This window comes from Odocoileus virginianus, chromosome 29 (genome assembly GCF_023699985.2).
Source record: "Odocoileus virginianus isolate 20LAN1187 ecotype Illinois chromosome 29, Ovbor_1.2, whole genome shotgun sequence".
In the NCBI taxonomy this organism is placed as follows: Eukaryota; Metazoa; Chordata; class Mammalia; order Artiodactyla; family Cervidae; genus Odocoileus; species Odocoileus virginianus.
In genome coordinates, this window is record NC_069702.1 from 30,589,115 (window position 1) to 30,607,177 (window position 18,063).

The 18,063-nt window shown below is 36.8% G+C and overlaps 1 pseudogene; it reads left to right on the forward strand.

Moving 5' to 3' along the window:
* Positions 1 to 18,034, forward strand: part of LOC110150325 (UDP-glucuronosyltransferase 2C1-like) — a 28,837-nt pseudogene extending 10,803 nt beyond the window's left edge.
* Positions 18,035 to 18,063: the final 29 nt, after the last annotated feature.

Sequence of the window (18,063 nt, forward strand, 5' to 3'; positions counted from 1 at the left end):
CATGGCATCTGGTCCCATCATTTAATGGCAAATAGATGGAGAAACAGTGGAAACAGTGTCAGACTTTATTTTTTTGGGCTCCAAAATCACTGATTTTGTGATTGCAGCCATGAAATTAAAAGACATTTACTCCTTGGTAGGAAAGTTATGACCAACCTAGACAGCATATTAAAAAGCAGAGACATTACTTTTTCAACAAAGTTCCATCTGGTCAAGGCTATGGTTTTTCTAGTGGTCATGTATGGGTGTGAGAGTTGGACTGTGAAGAAAGCTGAGCATTGAAGAATTGATGCTTTTGAACTGTGGTGCTGGAGAAGACTCTTGAGAGTCCCTTGAACTGCAAGGAGATCCAACCAGTCCATCCTAAAAGAGATCAGTCCTGGGTGTTCATTGGAAGGACTGATGTTGAAGCTGAAACTCTAATAGTTTGGCCACCTCATACGAAGAGTTGACTCATTGGAAAAGACCCTGATTCTGGGAGGAATTGAGGGCAGGAGGAGAAGGGGATGACAGAGGATGAGATGGTTGGATGGCATCACCAACATAATGGACATGGGTTGACTAAACTCTGGGAGTTGGTGATGGACAGGGAGGCTTGGCGTGCTGCGGTTCATGGGGTTGCAAAGAGTCAGACACGACTGAGCCACTGAACTGAATTGAACTGGTGACTAAAAACAACCAGTTATTAACTATAGTCACCAAGCTATACATTAGGTCCCCAGGACTTGCTTATTTGAAAACTGAAAGTTTGTATCTTTTGTCCACCTTCACCTACATTTTGTGTCTATCCTTTATCTCTAGGATATGGCAACCAATAGTCAGTTCTCTGTGACTTCATTTTTCTTTTTTGTTTTTCTTTCTTTTTAGATTTCATATTTAAATCATATCAAACAGTATTTGTCTTTTTCCGAGTTACTTCACTTACCATATTTCCCTCAAGTTCCATTCTGTTTAAGCAAGTGGCAGATTGTTCCTTTTTCTCATGACTTAATATTCTTTTTATTTTTGATATAACCATATTTTCTTTGTCCATTCAGTCACTGAAAAACAGATTGTTTCCATATTATGGGTATTGTCAATAATGATGCAACTGACATGGAAATGCCATAGTAGTTTTATTTTGAAGTTTTTGAGAAATAACCATACTGTTTTCCACTGTAGCTTTACCAATTTACATTCCCGATAACAGAGCACAAGGGTTCCCTTTTTCCACATCCCCACCAGTATTTGTTATCTGTTCTCTTTTCAATTATAGCTATCCTAATAGGTGAAAGGTGGTATCTCATTGTGGTTCTGAGTTACATTTCTCTGGTATTTAGTGATGTTGAGAACCTTTTTATGTACTTGTTGACTATTTGAGTATCCTCTTTGGAAAAATGTCTATTCAGGTCCTTTGTTCATTTTTTTTAATTGAATTATTTGGTTTTTCCATTGTTGAATTCTTTGTCTTCCTTAGACATTTTATATAGTAGCAACAAATGAGATAAATTGTTTGCACATATTTTCTCTCATTTCATAGGTTGCTTTTTCATCTTGTCAATCATTTCTTTTGCCGTTCAAAAACTTTATAATGTGAATTAATCTGTACTTTTTTATTTTAAATTTTACCACTTATGATTTTGTTGTCATATTTAAAAAACCATTGCCAAGATCCATGTCGGAAGGTTTTCCCTATATTTCCTCCTAAGAATTTTATGGTTTCAGGGCTTCCATTTACATTCTTCTTAATCCATTGCAAGTTAATTTTTGTAGTGAAGTAAAATTGGGGTCTAGTTTCATTCTTTTGCATGTAAATATTCAGTTTTTTCAGCAAGAATTATATAAGACTGTCTTCCTTCTCTGAATATTTTTATCTGCTTTGTGAAATGTTAGTTGGCCATATATGCATGGGCTTATTTATGGGCTCTTGAGTCTGTTCCATTGACCAGTGGGTCTGCTTTTATGCCAGTATCATATCATTTTGATTGGTACAGCTCTAAAACATTGCTTAAAATCAGAAACTGTGATGCCTCCAGCTTTGTTCTTCTTTATATTGATTGCTTTGACTATTTGGAGTCTTGTAGTTCCACATGAATTTTAAAAGTGTTTTTTTTGTTGCTATTTTTTAACAGAAGTATCAATATCTCTAAAACCCTATCATTACTAGAAATTAAACTTATTCCTAAGTAACAGTTTTCTTTATACTTGTGATCTCTTATTGTATGTAGCCACTTCATTTTTTTCAAGATATTTTTGAGAAATTATTTCTTCTACAACTCACAAACAATATGAGTGCTTCTACTGAAGTGTGCTATGTAGAAATATGCTACAGATTCAAAAAAGGTATATGACCTAATTAAGGTCGACGTGTTGCATGGAGGCTTTTTCTGGGCACTCTGTGGCAGAAACAGGTGTTTATAGCTCTAGAATTGACCCTAAAGAGTGTGGACAAAACTGCTACAAAGTGAGTGTCTAAGCTGCAAAAGGCAAAAGTGAGAAAAGAAAACTGAAAATCTTCTGATGAAATTTTCTGAGTAATGGGTCAAGCAGTGACTGATCAACAGCTGGACTGAAGATATTTGTTTACTTCTGGTTCCAACAACTTAGTACTCAGTTTTGAAAACTCTTTTATAGTAAGGAATAGTGACAGGATATAACTCTGTCTCTGACTTATTCCTAACTCTTGGCACACTAACATTCTTTTGGGGAATATATTGATAATCTGAGAAAGAATAATAAAAGTTTGGTAAATAGAAGAAAAACATTTCTTTGACTCTCATAAATTTTAAAATGCTATTACATATAGATTGCTATTCAGAATCCATTGAGGATTTCTGTTATAAAGTATATTTCAAGTATATTTTTCAGATTTTAAAAGGATAACATAAAAAAAAGGATAACATAAATTATACAATTATAAACTGAATCATGTCATAGATATGTTCAAATAATAGACAAGGAAATGAGTAAGGTGGTATCTGTTTCAAAACATATATTGAGGAAATATTTATAAATATTTTGGGAGAAAAAGAACTGTTAGGTTAGACACAAAAATGGTCAATGTCTAAAAAGGTAACAGAATCATAACTTAATGGATAATTTTTTTACCAGACAGAAATATATAACTCAAGTTTTTAATTTCACAGTATCAGAACACAAAAGTCTACAATAAATCAATAATAGATAACAAAACAAAGCATAGGCACACTTTCCTAGCTTTTCTTAAGGGATGTAAATAATTCTTTAATCATTCAACATTCAGCGAATGCCCCAGCGTTATATCAAATGTAGCATTGCTTTTGGAAATTTGGAAATGCTTTTCCAAATTTGAGATATTGTCTCACAGTCTTCTTATTCAGATAAACTGCTTTTTTATTTCTCCTATAATATCAGTTTCATTTCCATAAGATGCATTAAGCACATGAGTGTGTGTGTGTGCATGCTAAGTTGCTTCAGTCGTGTCTGACTCCGTGGGACTGTAAGGAATGCAGCCTGCCAGGCTGCTCTCCGTGGCATTCACCAGGCAAGAATACTGGAGTGGGTTGTTAGTGCTTTCCTCCAGGGGATCTTCCTGACCAAGGGATTGAACCCGCGTCTCTAAACATCTAACCTGTATTGGCAGGCGGGTTCTTTACCACTCCAGATTACTAAATCAGAAGTGGAGAATTAACAGGAAAAAGATGTCATCTGATAATATATTAGAAGGTTAGTGAAACAATCATTTGACCCTGCAATTCTTCTCCTAAGTTTAAAATCTAGAAAAATGATGACATATGTATACAGAAAACATATACATGAATGCTCATATCAGCATTATTAGTAGACAAACATGAAAACAGCCCAAAAGTTCACCAACCAATGAATGAATAAACAAAATGAAGTATATCTCGCCAAAAATGTTTCAGCAACAAAAAGTAATGAAGTACTGATACATATTACCATGCAGGTGAACCTTGAAAAACATTATGCTAAGTGAAAGAAGGCAATGAAAGAGACATAATAATGTATGAATTCATTTATATTAAGGGAAATAAGGTTATTTTGGAACAGGCAAGTAGAGAAAAAAATAGGTTACTGGTTGTCAGGGATAAATGGGGAATGGTGGCCAATGGATACGGGATTTCTTTTGTGAGTAATAAATTTGCTTTTGAATTTAATAGTGGTGTACATGCATGCACATGTATCCTCAGTCATATCCCACTCTTTCTGACCCCATGGACTATAGCCCGCCAGGCTCCTGTGTCTGTGAAATTTTCCAGTCAAAAATACTGAAGGGGGTTGCCATTTCCTACTCCAGGGGATCTTCCTGACCCAGAGATGGAACCCATATCTCTTGAGTCTCTTGTATTGGCAGCCAGATTCGTTTATCACTGAACCAGTGGTGATGTTTTCATAATGTTATAAATGTACTCAAAACTACTCAATTGTTTATTTAAAAAGAAGAATTGCGTGGCATATAAAATACATCTCAGTAATACTGTCATTAAAATAAAGCATGGGAGAGAAACATCACACAGAGTGTATAAGATTATACCCCTGGTTAACACCAGTAAGATTCCAGTATGGGGTCTGTCTTGGATCTGAAACTGGATTTTTAATACCTTTGTCATTAACAGAATCAGCCCCTAAATTACTGAGATTTGTTTGTGATCTTTTACATAAAAAGATTGCCCTAGTCAGATCAAAAACCCTTATATTTTCTGATCAAAACTTCATCACACTTAGAACATCAAGACAATATTCAAAAAGCCATGTAGTGAGAAAACCGATAGATATGGGTTCCTCCTATCAGTGATATGAAGCACATATTTCAAAAGGACACCAAACTTTGGGTAAGATTCTTTTTTTTTTTTTCTTCTAACTCTGGGTAAGGTTCTTATGCCACAGTAATTAAATATGATTCAGAAATGAAGCTCTGTTTCCAAACTAAGGAAGATAACTCAATGCAGAGTCACTAATTTGAGTCCTTATTTTTCATGTTCACTTGGTCTCCACTTCAGTTCAAAGGTCACCCTTTGGTACTGTTTATCAGCCAAATATGTCAAAATGGCAAATATTACACCATCAAATTATTATGCAGTGTTCTATCTTCACCAAAGAGAACAAAATCTTGTGAGACAGGAGCTATAATTATGTATAGAAAAGAAGGTCATTACTTTCATATTTTTATTAAAGGATTTTCATTCCTGATAGGATGTATTTAGTTATGGAAGAACAGTACCAAACATCAAAAGAAAAGATGGATAAATTAAAAATGCTGTTTTTAAAAGATATCAGCCACTTTTGGAGCAATGAGTATGAGATAAATTGGAATTCCAGAAGAGGAGGAGACTACCATAGTAGGTTGAGGACCTCTGGCTGAGTTTTTGTTCATTGCTAGGAGCACACGCTGATTCTGAGCATGCAGAATCATGCTAGTTTGGGCTAGGTTTAGCTCAAACAGAAAGACTCTGTTGGCAAAGAGAAAGAAACAGGCTTTTGGCTTTATTCCATACCTAAGTCCATGTTTAGTTATCATAAACTCAGTATTGTGTATTCTTGAGGGGGGAAGGCTTATTGATTTCTCATGGGTTGCATAGAACTAATGTTGGTTCTTTAAATATTTTTCTTAGAAAATTCTTTGGCAAAGCATGCCCCACTTAACATATGAGATTGTTTTCCCTCTCTTTCATTTTGTCCAAGAAAACCTACCACATTATGTAAGATTATGAGAAAAGCTGAAATGTGGTTGCCTCGAACTTACTGGGATTGTGAATTTCCATACCTTTACTTACCTAATGTTGAATTTGTTGGAGGACTGCATTGCAAACCTGCAAATTCCTGCCTAAGGTAAATTAAATGTGCTCCTTTATACTTCTCTGAGTATTTACCTTCTGGAATGATTTCAAGTCTATCATTTTTAGTGTTTGACTCTCAAACTGAAAAACTAGACACAAGAATTAATGGGAATTATCCACCTTAGACTATTAATATTATGTTTCCATTAACTATTTGCCATGTTATCATGGTAATCCTTAGTGGTGTTTATCAAATATACCAGATATTTGACAACAATAATGGTCCTAGCCTCTGAGTTTAGTGGAATTGTTCAATACTCTCTGGGCAATGACAGTGAACTGAAGTTGCATGAATCACTTCCAGGTCCAGCACTCAATTGTCAGGAGCACTTACCCTAGAGTTCTCTTTTCCTCTATGATATCAAAGGGGTGTGTTCCAGAGTGGCTACTCTGTCAACCTGAGTCCTGATTAAAGAATATAGCAACAGGAACGGCTCAATAGATGGACATGTGACATGAGAAAGAAGCAACGTGTTGTTTTAGGCTTCCAAGATTTTGAAGTTAAAAGTTATTTTGCATACCTTAGTCTAAAAATGGACATAATAGGGATAGTATAATAATTATAGAAAAGAGCAAATAGAGATGAAATGATTCACTCAAAATCCTGGTAGAAATTCAGTAATGATGACTTGTTGGGTTTGGACAGAGAGAAATTAGCCTGGAGAGGTGGTTAGAGGATAGGTTATAAAAAAGTCAAATGAGCAATACTAAGTATTCTTTACTTAAAATCTAAGATCAATGAAGGATCAATATATAATTTTAAGCAGCAGCATGATACAACTTACCCTTGCATAAATATGGCCTACTGAATTATTCAGAATGGAGCAAGATGAGCTGAGATTCAGGGAGATGAATTTATTCAGGGAATAAATCAGGGAGATGAGCTGAGATTCAGTTCAGTTGAGTTCACTCAGTAGTGTCTGACTCTGCGATCCCATGGACTGCAGCTTGCCAGGCTTCCCTGTCCATCATCAACTTTCAGAGATACTCAACATCATGTCCATAGAGTTGGTGATGCTATCCAACCATTTCATCCTCTGTCGTCCCTTTCTCCTCCTGCCTTCAATCTTTCCCAGCATCAGGGTCTTTTCCAATGAGTCAGTTCTTCACATCATGTGGCCAAAGTGTTGGTGTTTCAGCTTCAGCATCAGTCCTTCCAATGAATATTTAGGACTGATTTCCTTTAGGATGGACTGGTTTGATCTCTTTGCAATCCAAGGGACCCTCAAGAGTCTTCTCCAACACCACAGTTCAAAAACATCAATTCTTTGGCACTCAGCTTTCTTTATGGCCCAACTCTCATGTCCATAGATGACTACTGGCAAAACCAAAGCTTTGACTATATGGACCTTTGTTGCAAAAGTAATGTCTCTGTTTTTTAAGCTGAGATAGATGTGCAATAATTCCTTCAAGACTTTAGAGCAATCCAAACTATGATAGCAATTTTGAGTATAAATCGAGCAAATTAGGAGATATTTACAAAGAAAGTCAATGGGATTTTCTGATAGACTGAAGGTGGAGATTAAGGGAGAGAGTTTCAGAATTAATTCTTGCCTTTTTGTTTCTTTATGCATGTCATTTCTTTACATTTATTTATTTGTTTATTTATTTTTGTATGGACAATTTAGGAGAGAATAGTGTCATTTACCATGGTGAAGAAATAAAGGAGAACAGTTTTGAGGGAAAATGATTTGTTCATATATGTGTATGCTGAATGAGGTACAAGCAGTGCTTAGCAAGTAGCTATTAAATACACTGCTTTAATTTCAGAGTGGGTTTCCCTGGTCACTCAGATGGCAAGGGATCTGCCTGCAATGGAGACCTAAGTTTGTTCCCTGGATCTGGAAGATCCCCTGAAGAAGGGAATGGCTACCACTCTAGCATTCTTGCCTGAAAAATTCCACAGATGAGGCTGGCATGCTACAGTCCATGGGATCACAAAGAGTTGGATACGACTGAGTGACTAACCTTTTCACTTTCACACTTTAAACTCGAGGCAGGTTTAAGCAGTATTTTTGTTCGTTTGTTTTTGTTTTTAATTAATAGACTATTTTTAGAGACATATTGACTGCAAAATTGATCACAAAGTGCAGAAAGTTCCCACTATCTTTTGCTCTGTCCCATACACAGCTTCCCCACCATCAGTGTCCCACACTCCTGTGTGTGGCACATTTGTTACATGATGTGAACTAACATCCGTATGGATATGAACAAATGTCCACTGCAGACAATAAAGTTTACCCTTTGTGTTCTACAGTCTATACCTTGATAAATGTATCATGACATGCGTCTACCCTTACACTCTCATACAGAATCTCCACTGTCCTAAAAACTCCCTGTGCTCCACTACTTCATCATTCCCTACCCCTTAATCTCTGGAAATCACCATTTTTTAACTCCCTCCATAGATTCACCTTTCCCATAAGCAGTATATTTTTAAATCAGGGATGTCAAGGAACAAGAATCATAACTTTGCATTGGCTGCTTATTGTAAGTATTACATCACTCAGAGTGAAAAACAGAACTTGGAGTGGAAAAAACTATAAGTCAGATGCTTAAGGCTTCTGTGAACTGAGGTTGTTCTTGAAACCCTGACTGTTGGCATTCAAACAGTAGTTGACAGTACAGAATAAACACATAAAGAAAAGATTTTTTTTTTTTTAAGAGCAGAGAAAAGTAAATGGTTGGAAATGGAGTCAGAAGAAAGGAAAACACAGATCAAACCCCTGTCTAGAGTCTCATTGATATAGGTAGAATAGAATTATTGAGCATACTTAAAGGATTATGGGATGAGACCTGAGTTTAAGGTAAGGCCAGGAAGTATAGGTGATTTGGATAGTGAAAAATCTGCTTGTAATCCAGAAACCCAGGTTTGATCCCTGGGCCTGGAAGATTCTCTGGAGAAGGGAATGGCTACCCACTTCACTATTCTTGCCTGGAGAATTCCGTGGACAGAGGAGCCTGGTGGGCTTACAGTCCATGGGGTTGTGAAGAGTCAGACATGACTGAGCAGCTAACACTTTCATTTTCAGGAAGTATATGAAATGCTCAGTTACGATTTTGAGAATATTTGGAAACTTTTAAATCATGTAATAAGAATTTTAATTTTATCCTTTTATATGGGTATGTAATATTTTGACAAGTTAATAGTATTGAATATCCATTCTACAGAGCTCTAAGTCGTTGTTTCTGCTCAGAAAGTAATCATTTAAATATTCTGAGCCTTTGTTATGTTATTCCATATTTTTTCATAAAAAACCTATGTCACGTATATATTCAAATCTAAAATCCTAGAAATCAACTGTTGGGGTAGCATGAAAATTATTTACTTATTAAATAGAGTATATTTAGAGTTCTTTTACTGCCATATTATTGACTCAGTAACACACATACATGTATATATAATGTGTGCTTGTTTGTATTTATGTGTTTAATATTTACCAACAATGTGACACCAATGATCTATTTTTTGTATTAACTTTAAGGATGTCCAGAAAGAGTAAGAACTTTCAAGTATTTTCAACTGAATTTTACTTCCCCACCTCTACTCACCAAAGAATACTAGAGCCCTGGATATCTATGAAAGCACTATCACATCTCTGCAGTCAAATAATACACAAGTTCTCACACTCGGAAAAAAATAAAAGAAGTGATTAAGTCTATGATGGCTGTAAAGAGTCTTTAATATTGCAAGCATTTTTATAGCATTTAATTGTTTGAATTATCCATATAATTAATTTTGACATATTAAAAACAAGATTTTCAATAATACCCCTAAGTATATAATCAATCTGATTTTGGTGTTGACCATCTGATGATGTCCATGTGTAGAGTCTTCTCTTGTGTTGTTGGAAGAGGGTGTTTGAAATGACCAGTGTGTTCTCTTGGAAAAACTGTATTAGCCTTTGCTAATTCAAGGCCAAATTTGCCTGTTACTCCAGGTGTTTCTTGACTTCCTACTTTTACATTCCAGTCCCCTATAATGAAAATGACATCTTTTTGGGGGTGTTAGGTCTAAAAGGTCTTGTAGGTCTTCATAGAACCATTCAACTTCAGCTTCTTCAGTGTTACTGGTTGGGCCATAGGCTTGGATTACTGTGATATTGAATGGTTTGCACTGGAAATGAACAGAGATCATTCTGTCGTTCTTGAGATTGCATCCAAGTACTGCATTTCAGACTCTTTTGTTGACCATGATGGCTACTTCATTTCGTCTAAGGCATTCCTGCCTACAGAGGTAGATATAATGGTCATCTGAGTTAAATTCACCCATTCCAGTCCATTTTAGTTTGCTGATTCCTAGAATGCCAACATTCATTCTTGTCATCTCCTGCTTGACCACTTCTTACTTGCCTTGATTCATGGACCTAACATTCCAGGTTCCTATGCAATATTGCTCTTTTAGAGCATCAGACCTTGCTTCTATCACCAGTTGCATCCACAACTGGGTATTGTTTTTGCTTTGGCTTCATTCCTTCATTCTTTCTGGAGTTATTTCTCCACTGATTTCCAGTAGCATATTGGTCACCTACCGACCTGGGTTATTATATTAAAAAGCAGAGACATTACTTTGCCAACAAAGGTCCATCTAGTCAAGGCTATGGTTTTTCCAGTGGTCATGTATGGATCTGAGAGTTGGACTGTGAAGAAAGCTGAGCACCGAAAAATTGATGCTTTTGAACTATGGTGTTGGAGAAGACTCTTGAGAGTCCGTTAGACTGCAAGGAGATCCAACCAGTCCACCCTAAAGGAGATCACTCCTGAGGGCTCATTGGAAGGACTGATGCTGAAGCTGAAACTGCAATACTTTGGCCACCTCATGCGAAGAGTTGACTCATTGGAAAAGACCCTGATGCTGGGAGGGATTGGGGGCAGGAGGAGAAGGGGACGACAGAGGATGAGATGGCTGGATGGCATCACCGACTCGATGGACATGAGTTTGAGTAAACTCCGGGAGTTGGTGATGGATAGGGAGGCCTGGAGTCCTGAGATTCATGCGGTCGCAAAGACTGGGACGCCCTGAGCGACTAAACTGAACTGAACTGAAGTATATATATAAAGAAGACACTAGGTGGCGCTAGGGGTAAAGACTCTGTCTGACAACAGAGGAGATTCAAGAACTGTGGGTTTGATCCCTGGACCAGGAAGATCCCCTGGAGTAGGAAATAACAACTAGCTCCAGTATTCTTGCCTAGAAAAATTCCATGGATAGGGGAATCTGGCAGGCTACAGTCCAAGGGGTTTCAAAGAGTCAGTCACGACTGAGCATAAACACACAGAAGACACTAAGTCTACCTGTTATATGCAAACACAAGAGCCAATGTGAATGTGCAAAGTAAAGAGGCTGAAAACTCATCATGAGGTCTGAGGCTCTAACAGAAAGGAACAAGATGAGAGAACTTAGTAAAATTTGAATATTTTCACAATCAACCACATTTGTGTGCTGTTTTTGAGTTCGTATATGTACACTACAGATAAATAACTGGAATCCCTTCAGTTCAGATCAGTTCAGTTCACTCAGTAGTGTCTGACTCTTTGCGATCCCATGCACTGCAGCACAACAGGCCTCCCTGTCCATTGCCACTTCTGGAGCTTACTCAAACTCATGTCCATTGAGTCAGTGATGCCATCCAACTCTGGCATCTCTGTCATCTCTGTCATCTCTGGCATCTCGTTCTCTGTCATCCCCTTCTCCTCCCGCCTTCAACCTTTCCCAGCATTAGGGTCTTTTCCAATGAGTCCGTTCTTCGCATCAGGTATTAGATACTTCACCAAAGTATCAAGAGTTTCAACTTCAGCGTCACTCCTTCCAATGAATGTTCAGGACCGATTTCCTTTAGGAAGGACTGGTTTGATCTCCTTGCAGTTCAAGGGACTCTCAAGAGTATTCTTCAACACCACAGTTCAAAGGGCAACAGGACTCTGTATAAGTTTTCTTATGGTTCAAAAGTCTCATTCTCAGAACTTTCTGTATGCTGTTCCACTATTTTTTATACTTTAATGTTCTGTATTCTCCATCAATAATGACTGCACTTCAATGTGGGAGAATAGCCTCCCTTCTTCATCTCCTTCACAGATCCAAGGAAATAGGTCATCTAAGTCAGCCCTTAAAAAAACCTAAGCCCAAACTTTTGGTCTTCTGTTTCTCAACAGAAGTTATACTGATTAGTGGTCTCACCATTGTTCCATCTCATCATTGCACTTGTAGCCCTTGGTTGCTTGAAGCCAAGATTCCAGCATCTACCTCACTCAAGCCCTCCTTCTTGTCCATAGGGCATTTTTTAAATATCTGGCATTCAGGGCCATGAAGATCACAGACTGAAACCATTTCCTGATACTGTTAAAGACTTGCTTCTTCTTAACACTAACACTCCAGACCAAACCTAGAGAAGGATGGAGTGGCAGGGGGAAAGATTTCTTTCTCATAGACCTGCACTTGATGTGGCTTCCTGCTATTATCATGTTCCTAATACCACCATCAGCAAACAAGATCAAAGTTCTGTATTTTCAAACTATATATTCTACATTCCTATTTCTGAACTGTCAAAATACTATTTCTGTTTAAAAATTATTATTTTCTCCCTTACCTCCAATCATTACTAAGACTATGAAACATTCAACAAATTCTAGTTGATAGACCACTACATCTAAAATACCTCATGAGGAAAGAAACTCTCAAATGCATTCTGCATTCTGGGCTTCCCAGGTGGTGAAAGGTTGCTGCTGAACGATAAGACGCTGGGATTCTTGGCCTCCAAAGGAGATGAATTCAAGCCAGGGCCAGAGACGAGGCTGGACCGCTCAGAGCTTTTGTGTAATAAAGTTTTATTAAAATATAAAGGACAGAGAGAAAGCTTCTGACATAGGCATCAGAAGGGGGCAGAAAGAGTACCCCTCTGCGAGTCTTTAGCTATATGTTATATAGTCACTCACAGTCTGTTAATGAAAAGAAAGGAATGTCATAAAACTTAGAATGGCACCAGATAATTCATCCCTGGCCATAAAATGATTGACTTGAATCTTGTAGAAGGGCAGAATACCAACAAATAGTTTCGTTTACATAGATTAGGGGAACAATACCTGAGTAAGTAGTTTGGGCCATTTGGCCGAACCAACTTGAAGATAGAGTCTGGGGTACATTAACATAGCTTAAGACAACATTTCCATAAGAAAAAGAAATGTATTGGTTAACTCAAGGTTTGAGAGTAGTTAGCTTCAGGTGAAACCAGGTGTCCTGGCAACACAGCATTTTAAGAGAAACCTCCTTTTAAATTTGTATAGAGAAGAAAAAATATTGCTGGTTTTTTCCTCCTGCCGCTTAAGAGAGAGAAAAATGTCTGGCACTTGCAGCCTCTTTCCTCCGTTTGGAGGCTCCTGGCCTTCCTGCCTGTTACCCTCTCAGTGGCACAGTGGTAAAATAATCTGACAGCCAATGCAAAAGATGCAGGAGGCAGGGGTTTGAATTCTGGGTCCAGAAGATTCACTGGAGAAGGAAATGGCAACCCACTCCAGTATTCTTGCTTGGAAAATTCCATGGACAGAAGACTCTGGTGGGTTACAGTCCATGGGGTTGCAAAGAGTCAGACATGCCTGAGAACGCAATCCTTGATGATTTTTTATGGCATAATGTATTAAGAATTATGTAATGTACTTTTAATAATATATAACAATTTTAGATATGTCTACCTAAACATACATTTAGCTATATCTAGATATATAATATATTTAGATATATTGTGTTCCTAAGAAATTTTTCAAATGACTATATATTCAATCCTTAGCTATAAAGAAAATGCTGTGAAGTTATCAAGAATTCACCACGATCAGCCTATGAAGCCCTTGGAATGAGTAGTCTTCTGGACTAAGTTTATCAGACATCACAAAGGAGCCAAACACCTTCGGCCAGCCTTCCATGACCTCACCTGGTACCAGCACCATTGTTTGGATGTGATTGGCTTCCTGTTAGCATGTGTGGCAACTATTATATTTCTGGTCACTAAATGTTGCCTGTTCTGTTGCTGGAAGTTTGGTAAAACTGCAAAGAAGAAAGAGAGTAGTCTTTTTTTTTTTTTTTTTAAACAATTGAGCGGGAAACCTTGATAGGGTCCATCAACCACTGTTTTGAATAGATCCCTTTCTTACTCTCCTGGGTTCTTATTCATTCCTTAGCTTATCAAGTCAAAGATCAAAGGCTTAACTCAAATATGTGACACATGATTTACAATTAAGATTTAAAATAATGTATTTACAAAGAGAGGATAAACAAATGCATGGAAGTTGTAATCATTAAAGACACTGTTTTGCTTTATTCACTGTTTTCAGCTCAATGATTTGAGAGGCCATTTGAGGCCTTGGGAACACAGTGATTAACTCTATTTTCAGTACTAATCATATTGCGTATTTCCTAAATATCTAACATGATTTTGGGTCCAGTAGGTAATCAGTATTCCTCATTCTCTAAAGGAACTACACAAGGAGTTGTGCAGAGCACTCTAGTCAGAGCTTCCCTTCGAATCAAGAAGATCAGGAAACTGCTAGGGTTTCTGGGTTTGTTTATTGGCTCAGTCGTGTCTAACTCTGCGACCCCATGGACTGTAGCCTGCCAAGTTCATGGAATTCTCCAGGCAAGATTACTGGAGTGGCTTACCATTCCCTACTCAAGGGGATCATCTCTACCCAGGGATCAAACCTTGGTCTCCTGCATTGCAGGCAGATTCTTTACCATATGAGCCACCAGATGCTGTAAAGCATATTTTACACTATCAATTTCTTTTCATGACACATCAGACTTTGTCCCTCTTGTAATACAAAACACTAATTTTTATCTTTGATTTAAAGATTGCCTTTCATTTAGATACAATAATGATAGTACTTAATTTGTATTGCAAAACATGTTTTCTGAGAATTAGTTGACTCTCTTATGTTAACATGGTTGATGCCATGATGAAGCAAAAGTAAATGATTGGAATTTAATAACTACTTTTTAAAAATAGCTTAATTAAAAAAAATCTGCTCTACATTAATTTTGCTTACAATAAATACATTCAGAAATAAGCAAATTTCTTAGAGCCACACTGCAAATTCTTTGGAGGAAAATGCATTTCTCTGAAATACTATTTGCCATGGGAATAATTTCTCCACCTAATCAGAAACACCGTATAATCAGAAATTATTTTACATTTCTTCCTTTTCTTTAATCCCGTCACTTCCCCTGGTCTTCTCATAAACTCCACTGTGATCCTTATACCAGGCACAAGTACTCAGCTTCTTATTAACTAGTGTCATCCTGACATCTGCAGTAAACATGAAGAGACATGTTAAATTTTAATAAAAAGATATATCTTAAAAAAAAAAAATCTAAGTCCTCCTTCTCTTACCATACAAGGTCAATTTTAGGGAGTTCTGACAATGATTTTGTTTTGAAATTCCACCAAATTTTCCATTAAAAAAAAAAAATCTTTCATTTCCAAAAAGACTATCTTCAGTATGCTAGCCAATACTTTGCTAATGATGTCAAAAATTATTCAATATAATAAATATTAACAAAGTGTTAGTCTCTCAGTCATGTCCAACTCTTTGCAACCCCATGGACTGTGGCCTGCCAAGCCTCTCTGTCCGTGAGGTCTCCAGGCAAGAATACTGAGAGTGGATTGCCATTCCCTTCTCCAATATTAACCAAAGTCAGTAATGATTTACTATGAACTTTGATGTTTATAACTCAGGCAAAATAGACCTAAAATTACTTTCATAGAGCAAATAAAAGTCTATCAAAAATATAATTATTTTAGAAAAAATATAAAACTATCTTAGGACAAATGTAAGTCTTTCGGGCATTTGTCTTTTTTTTTTTTTTTTTTTAAGCAGGAATAGTAGCACAAGTAAGTACAAGATAAATATATGTTTTCCATTAGATGGGACATTAACTATAAAGAAATCTAGCAGAAAAATTAATTTTGTGAAATTCGAAATAAATAATTATTATACTTTAAGACATAAAATTAAAAAAAATGAAAGCACTAATGCCTTTTGTCTTAAAATCTAAATTCATGTAATCAAAGCAATAACTTACCATATTGATAAATGCTTTATTCTAGCAATAAGATAATGTCTTTGTGTAATAATCTTTGCTATTCAGTTGGTAAGTCATGTCTGACTCTGTGACCCCATGGACTGCAGCATGCCAGGCTTCCCTGTCCTTCCCTATCTCCAAGAGTTTGCTCAAATTCATGTCCACTGAGTCAGTGATGCTGTCTAAATATCTCATCCTTTCTTCCCTTTTTGCCTTTTGCCTTCAATCTTTCCCAGCATCAGGGTCTTTTCAAATGAGTAAGCTCTTTGCATCAGATGGCCAGAGTATTGGAGTTTCAGCTTCAGCATCAGTCCTTCCAATGAATATTCAGAGCTGATTTCTTTTAGGATGGACTGGTTGGATCTCCTTGCTGTCCAAGGGACTCTCAAGTGTCTTTTCCAACACCACAGTTCAAAAACATCAATTCTTTTGTGCTCAGCTCTATTTATAGTCCAATCTTCACATCCATCTATACATGACTACTGGAAAAACCAAAGCTTTGTCTATACAGACCTTTGTTGGCAAACTAATCTATACAGAATCTGATAATAATTTTAGGTATGCAAAGCTAAACCTTTGTGACATGTTATATTTTTCCACTTGAAGTTTTAATAAGAAGAACTTTTTTCTGGGTTTTGACCACCTTTGGCTTTCCTAGTCAGTTTAAAACAGTATTTCTAAAAATATCTTATTTTTATAAACAGTGCTGTGATGAACATTGGGGTGCACGTGTCTCTTTCAGATCTGGTTTCCTTGGTGTGTATGCCCAGGAGTGGGATTGCTGGATCATATGGCAGTTCTATTTCCAGTTTTTTAAGGAATCTCCACACTGTTCTCCATAGTGGCTGTACTAGTTTTCATTCCCACCAACAGTGTAAGAGGGTTTCCTTTTTCTCCACACCCTCTCCAGCATTTATTGCTTGTAGATTTTTGGATAGCAGCCATCCTGACTGGCATGTAATGGTACCTCATTGAAGTTTTGATTTGCATTTTTCTGATAATGAGTGATGTTGAGCATCTTTTCATGTGTTTGTTAGCCATCTGTATGTCTTCTTTGGAGAAATGTCTGTTTAGATCTTTGGCCCATTTTTTGATTGGGTCATTTATTTTTCTGGAATTGAGCTGGAGGTGTTGCTTGTATATTTTTGAGATTAATCCTTTGTTGCTTCGTTTGTTGTTATTTTCTCCCAATCCGAGGGCTGTCTTTTCACCTTGCTTATAGTTTCCTTTGTTGTGCAAAAGCTTTTAAGTTTCACTAGGTCCCATTTGTTTATTTTTGCTTTTATTTCCAATATTCTGGGAGGTGGGTCATAGAGAATCCTGCTGTGATTTCTGTTGGAGAGTGTTTTGCCTATGTTCTCCTCTAGGAGTTTTATAGTTTCTGGTCTTACATTTAGATCTTTAATCCATTTTGAGTTTATTTTTGTGTATGGTGTTAGAAAATGTTCTAGTTTCATTCTTTTACAAGTGGTCGACCAGTTTTCCCAGCACCACTTGTTAAAGAGGTTGTCTTTTTTTCCATTGTATATTCTTGCCTCCTTTATCAAAGATGAGGTGTCCGTAGGTATGTGGATAAAACTATGAATACTTATAATTTATATGTGGCTATGTGAGGAAATTCTGCTAAGTTTTTTTTTTTGGGTATCATGACTTATTTGAAAATAATAATAGGTAGGTACAAGTATTTTCATACATGTGTACGTGCACATATGTGTGAACATAAATTCAAGTTCTATATGTTATAAATAAAAAGTGATTAATATGGTTTCATGATTTTATTTTTAAACTTGCTTCCCTTTTATCTGAAGGAAATGTTTGTTTCTGTAATGTTCTACCTACTTTACCAAAACTGATGATTTCACCTTCAGATTCAGATCTACCATATTCCTTAAATTTATGGGAATATTAACTGTGGTATTTTGAATAGCAATACAGTTGGGACTTAGAAGAGTCTGCTGCCTATGGAGTAGAAAATCACCAGTTCTGCAATGCACATTGAATATCTCTGACTTTTTGCTTCTCAGTTTCATTTCCTCCACAGTTCTTTGATTCTGAGTCTCATCCCAATTCTGCCATGGTTTTAGATGCTGGGTGTAAATGTGGCCAGAGATGTGGAAATCTTAATGCTTCACTCTCAAGTCCTCCATAATTATTCCCAGAGGTGATCTTTTTATATCC